The following is a 7,318-nucleotide window of genomic DNA, read 5'->3' as shown; positions in this document are numbered from 1 at the left end:
CTCTTAGCACTACTCTTAGCTTTCAAAATGGGACTGAACTCAATGCTAGAAACGTGTAGTTAACACAGGGACTTAATCTGCTATATATAGGGGCCAGTATCAATCTTGTGCTCATCCCATAAGGAGTCCAAGATTTCCTAAAGATTTCATCTGCAGATACTTAATGTTTATCATGTATATATCCTTAATGTTAATCAGGTTCATTAACAGATAAGTCTCCTACTTCAAATGAGACATAATTTCAAATTGATAACAGAATAGAGTTTTAGATATGCATTTCTGTTAATCATCTTCTCATTAAATCAAAACTATTATCTGAATACTTCTAGATAATGATAAGTTCAAAATATTTTCCAACATAAATTCCATTCCAATCATCCCACTTTCTTTTCTCTCACGCCCAAGACCCTTATCACAATTCCATTCCTACTTTTCTCTCTAACACCGAGAACCACACCACGTACCCATTTTCTTATGGATAAAAACCTCAAATGGTATGTGAATTACTGTAAAATGTACTTTTTGGTACTTATGAATTTTTTTTACCTCAAATGATGTCTGAATTATTGCACCGTTATCAAATATGGTACCTCCGTTAACTGAAAGGTTAAATCGCTGATGTGGCATGTATTTGGAGGGGCAAAATGGTATGTGCAGCCACATAAACTCTTGGGTGGTTATAGTTGGACTTCCGAATTTGATATTTGGACATCCATTTTTTTTTAATTATCAATAGATTTTGTCAACTTATATGAAAAGACAAATAAGGATAAAGAGAAGAAAAAAAAAAATCTTCTTACCTCCCCTATAACATTCAATTTTTTCCCGAAATTCCTTATGTTACCTATATAACTTTATAATTTACCTAAAACAATTAAGTAAAGATAATTAATTTCTATACAAGGCCCTATCATTAATACAAAAGTAAATTAAAAACAATATTAATTTAAAATTTTCTTAAACTAAATTTATTGAATATCTTGGTGTAGTTATTACTAATTAAGATCCAAGCTTATAATTAGATTTAATTGATGTATATATATATATATATATTATTTTTCTAAGAACCAAAGTCTTTTCTAGAACCATCCATATTGCAAAACAAACAAACAAAAAACTATAATCTGGATTAATAGAAAAATTTTTGTAATTGTCTACTTGTTCGGATCCTCCAAGAATCATTTTCTTGTTTCGTCATTGAAAGTACACCAAAAATATAGGCAGCTTACTCACACAATTCTTCATGATTAAATTGATAGAGATATGAAAAAAAAACAATAAATGGTTGAAGATACATATTTAATTGGTCAAGGGTGTTTTGGTAAAATTAAGGAGGTCAAGGGTGTTTTGGTAAAATTAAGGAGGTCTACTTAGTTATTTAAGTATTCAAAAAAGTGAATTGGAGGTTTAATAAGTAGGAGAGGTCCAAATATCAAATTTGGAGGTCCAACTAGAACCTCCCTAAACTCTTCCCTAAAAAAAAAAAGTCCTTCCCCTCTAAAATGACAAATTGTCCCTCCAAATTATCACTTCTTGATTTCCCTTCTCACAACTTCCACCAAATTGCACGAGGCCATCAATTGGGGTTAACTAGAACAAATTTCTAAATTAATTTTATAGATAGATATATATATATATATATATATATATATTTGACACATCATTGTTAGAAATTTACTATTTTGCCCATACCTTATTTGCAAAAAAAAAAAAAAAATCCAAATACATGCCACATCAGCGATTTAATGACAAATTTAACAGAGGTACCGTATTTGGTAACGGTGCAATAGTTCAGGTATCATTTTAGATAAAATAAATTCGTAGGTACCAAAAAGTATTTATCGCAATAGTCTAGGTACCATTTGAGGTTTTTACGCTTTTCTTATTCTTCTCTCCTCTTTCCATTTTCTCTCATTATTACTCACACCCATCTATACTAATCCTCATCAATTTGAAGGAAATTCGAGGGGGGAAGCACTTCAAACATAAGGGGCTTAATCACCACTTGGGTAAAAGTGGGAAGCTATAAATCAAGACTTGTCATTTTTGCTCTATAGCAATTGTGACTTGTTCTTGTGACTCCCCACTTCTCTTCACATTTTCCCTCTTTAATTGATGTATATTGAAATTGATGTTGTTTTGACCATGGGTAGTGAGTAGAAATTTTGTTGGGGTCCAGGATTGTATGCCCTAGCCCAAAATTTTATGTGAAGGATGCCTATTTTAATGTAATGATGCAATTTACTTTAATGGATGCTTATATCAATTTTTGTTGGGTTGAAATGCATGTCTAGGAGCCTAGTAAACTCTAGGATATGTATTTTTAGCACGTCTGGGACAGAGTTAGAGGTTTGACTCCATCTAATTCCTAAGCTAGAAACCCTCAATTTCGTATTTGAGGGGTTATAAGCATGGTGATTTACAGTCGTTGCATGATTGCGCGAGCAAGTCGCTTAGTAGTCTAATTCCTCGATCTCTATGCCTCTTGATGTGACTTAGTGACCCTTAAACCAGCTCAATTCATGTCCAATGAGTTCTTACGACTCTTGAACCGGAGTAGGAATATAATGAAAGGGAATTTCGGTCCTTGAGCCTTAAACCGCCTTGGATATGACTAACGCCAAAGTAGGATATTTTCATCTACATTAGATTAGCGTCCGACACATAAGATTTGGGTGAAGGAGCCTCTCTAGCACTCGACATTCCCATCTATTTGGTTACGCTTTAATTAATTTCTTTGCATTTTTTATTAATTGCTTTACATTTCATTACATTTTGTTAATCTAAAATCCTCGCTCAAAATATTTAAACTCCGACTCATTGTAAATAATAATCACTAGGCTATTAGTTTTGATTAGGCTTCAATGAGAACTAAAGCCGAGCATTGCTAATGCTTGGTGCTTTAGAGTAATTTTTTTTTTGTTCTTCTTTTGCATGCTAAGTGTCTTTAGTTCCGACTACCCAAGGATTGTGGGTTAGCCACTAATCCTCGTGGTATGATAATTTTGGGCGTAATACTTCCCTATCTTGATGACGATTCGTACGCTTGCGAGAGTTTATGCATCAAGTCAGGAATCATGTGTTTCAGATCTAGGATAAGAGATTTATACAAGATGCAATAGTAATTTCCAAGAGTTATGTGCTTATTGTTAAAAGTGGTGATTGAGAATAAAGATTGCAAAGAATAATTCTCTATTTTCTCATATATGTTTAGTAGAATGTATTACAATTATATATAAAGAAAAGAAGATTCTAGAGATTGAGAATCAACATAATTACAACAAGATATGACAATATTAATTGCCAGATTTGTAAACTATCAATTACAATAAAATCCCAACAATTAACTTAATGTAATCAAGCTAATAAATCAATGATACTCATTGTGATTTTCAACACTCCCCCTCAAGTTGAAGCATCAATGTCTAGAATGCCCAACTTGTGTGAATGTGAATGGAAAAGTGTAGCACCTAGGGGCTTGGTAAATATGTATGCAACTTGTTGGGTAGATGGTGTATAGACTGTTGAAATCACTCCCATTTGAATTCTTTCACGAACAACATGACAATCCATTTCAATGTATTTAGTGGGCTCATGAAATACAAGATTTGTTGCGATATATAGAACAGTCTGGTTGTCACAAACCAACTTGCAAGTTCTGGATGATGTACCTGTAAATTTTGAAGAAAATATTTCAACCAAGTGAGTTCACAAGTAGCAGAGACCATAAAACGATACTCTGCTTTTGCCAATGAGCGAGATACAAACTTTGCTTCTTAGATTTCCAAGAGATAAGAGAATCACCAAGGAAAACACAATAACCAGAAGCTTTCTCCTTGTTGTGGGGCAACCACCCTAATATGCATCACAATAGCCTTTTAGCTTTAAAGAAATTTGTGATGGAAATAATAAACCCTGACCTAGTGTGCCTTATAAATATTTTAAAACTTGTGGTGCTGCCTCAAAATAGGGTTTTCTAGGTTGATGCATGAACTGACTAAGGATATGAATTGAATATGTGATGTCGGGCCTTGTGACTGTGAGATAAATGAGACGACCAACCAACCTCCTATATCGTGAGGGGTCTTTGAGAATCTCTCTATTTGTTATAGTCAATTTCAAGTTCTGCTCCATAGGAAATTTTGCTGGACGTGCACCAAGTAAACCGGCATTATCAAGAAGATCAAGAGTATATTTTTTTTGGGAGATAGCAATGCCTTTCTTGGAACGAGCAACTTCCACACCAAGAAAATATTTTAAATTTCCAAGGTCTTTGATGCAAAAGTTGTTACCCAGGAAACTTTTGAGATTATGGATGACAGATTCATCATTCCCTATAATGATCATGTCGTCAACATAAATCAAAATAACTGTAAATGAATTTTCATGTAACCGAGTGAATAATGAATAATCTGCCCTTGATTGTTGAAACCCTGCATTTTGTAAGGCATATACAAATTTTGAAAACCAATTGCGAGATGCATGTTTCAACCTATATAAAGCTTTGTTAAGTCGACACACCATGTTCTCCCCATGTCGACGTAAGCCTGGAGGTGGGACCATGTTCTTCAACCAAGTCACCATGGAGTTGGGTAATAGCCAATTGTGAATGGAGGCAATAGTTAAGAGGCAACTGACAGTAACAAGTTTGGCAACAGGAGCAAATGTCTCTTTATAATCTAGTCCTTCCCCTAGTATACCCTTTGGCAACTAAACGGGTTTTGTAGCATTCAATGGAGCCATCAGAGTTGTATTTAATTTTGTACACCCACTTGCAACCAATTGCATTCTTCCCTAGGGACAAAGAGGAAAGTGTCCAAATTTTGTTATGTTCAAGGGCCAAAAGTTTTGCTTGCATAAATTTCCTCCAATTAGGATCAAGCTCAGCCTGAGAAAAGGTTAGACTAGAAATACTAGTAACAAAGGAACAATATGATGGAGATAAAGCAGCATATGAAATAAAATGGGATAAAGGATAACGATACCTGACCCCGAAGAAGATGTTAACCTAGGAGCATTAAAAATAACTTGTGAGTAATGAAAATCACGGAGGAGTACTGATGGCTGAGGTTCGCAGGTACTACGGCGGGGTACAACTTCAGAAGAAGGTGGTGATAGGTCCAAAGGTTCATTTGGAGGAAGGATAGGTACGGGTTCATTGGGAAGGGATTCATTTAGAGTGATCGTAGGTGTATTTATAGGTGGAGGCAGAGTAATAGTAGGAGGATTTGTAGTTGAAAGATCTGTGGGTGAAGTGATAGTTGGAGGATCTGCAACTAAAATAGTGGTAGGAGGATTTGTAGATGGAGGTAGAGTGATGGTAGGAGATGGTAGAGAGACATCAAGTACAGGTAACGGTAACGTTGCATCATTGTGTAGGTCGTGTGGCATGGTGGAATAGGAAAACAAATTTTCATGAAAAACAACAACATGACTATAGAAAATTGCTTTAGATATTAAATCATACAACCAATAAGCTTTTTGAACCCAAAGATAGCCCACAAAAATACATTTTCTGGCTCGTGAATCAAACTTTTGAGAAGGTTTAGGGTTAGTGGCATAACATAAATAACCAAATACACGAAAATGTTGGTACTCAGGTGCTTTTTGGTAAAGTACTTCAAAAAGTGAACGTTTTGAAAAAAGCAATGTGCGCAAACAATTAATAATATATGCAGCTATTTGGACACACTCTCCCCAAAAAGTTATAGGGAGATCTGCTTGGAAGCGCAAAGGACGGGCAACATTTAGAAGATGACGATGTTTGCGCTTAACAACACCATTTTGTTGGGGCGTTGAGGTGTAAGAATGTTGAAAAAGAATTCCCGAATCATTGAAAAATAAACACATAGAAATGAACTCAGCACCATTATCAGCATGAACTTGTTTGACATTACGCTAAAATTGAGTTTTGACAAATGAAGTGAAGGTTTTTAACAACCCTTGGGTTTCATATTTAAAATGCATGAGGTGAATCCAAGTGTATCATGAAAAATCATCAACAATGGTTAAAAAATAATGAGCACCAGTGTGAGAAGGCTTTCGATGTGGACCCCAGATATCACAATGTATCAAATCGAAAGGTGCTCTTGTTGAAATAGAACTTAAAGGAAAGGATAACAGAGTTTGTTTAGCCATGGGACACATGTAACACCCCGTACCCGGAAATACTATCGCTTAACTTATTTGCATTGTATTTAGATATTTCAATTCATCATATCGTTAAATTGGCCTTCCTAATAGGAAATTATTTTTATGGAGTTTCAAAAATGATTTTCTTAGCATGGAAAAATAGAGCACTATAATACGAGAGTGTAGGTGCAAACGGTTCGTTAAACGGAGTTGTAACTAGAAAATTATGAGTATTTTCGTGTGAGGGGTATTTTAGTCATTTTGCCTTACCCTAACTTAATTAGATCAGATCCCCCTCCCCCCAAAAGCCCTTTTTCACATGAAAAACAGAAGGAGAGAGAGAGAGAGAGGTCATGCTCCCCTTGCAGCCACCAAAGAAAACTTCACTGGCACTGAAATTGGTTCTAATCTCTTCCTCTCCTCATGGGTTTTCTATCTATACTAGTTTCATAATTTATTTTCACTTGTGTGAAATGAATCGAAATTTTGATATTTTCCGGCTAAATTTCCGATTACCGACCAAACCGTCGATATTTTAGAGAAACCCCAAGGTATATATAAAGTTGTTCCTTACCTCATGGGCTTTCTTTTGAGTTAGTATTGCATATATATTTGAGGATTTTGGAAATTTAAATTCCGGCCATCATGAGCCACCGCAACTCCGCCACCTCAAGCTACCTTTCATGGCCATTTTTAGTGTTTTTTTGCGTTATTATGCTTCCTAGGATGTGTTAGTACTAGCCCAATTGAAATTTTGAATTTTGGATGATAAATTAGAATTTGGTGTTGGGAATAAATTGTTTTTGGAGGTGTTGGAATTGGAGGGAAGCTAGTGGAAGAGACTTAAGATGATCATTTGATGATAGGAAGACTTGGATGGCTTTACATCGAGGAGAGGATACGATTTCCTAGGACGCATTCAAGTTTCTTTACTTAGTTTTTTGGGATTGAGCTTAATTTATTTATAAATTATTATTGGCTAGGTAATCTGGTTGAGCAAGCTTCCAAGGACATTCCCGAGATGGCTAGTCACCCTTCATTGTGAGTTGGACTTTGTTTTAAAGAAATGCATGCAATTACTTCGATTCTTTGATATTTGATTTCCTTCATTATCTATTTATTATTCAAGAAGTTTATTGTGATTTCTCGTAAATTAATTGTTATGGTCATTATGCAATTTTATAAT

The sequence above is a fragment of the Rosa chinensis genome, chromosome 1 (assembly GCF_002994745.2).
Source record: "Rosa chinensis cultivar Old Blush chromosome 1, RchiOBHm-V2, whole genome shotgun sequence".
Classification (NCBI taxonomy): domain Eukaryota; kingdom Viridiplantae; phylum Streptophyta; class Magnoliopsida; order Rosales; family Rosaceae; genus Rosa; species Rosa chinensis.
Note: the sequence above shows the minus strand (reverse complement) of the source record.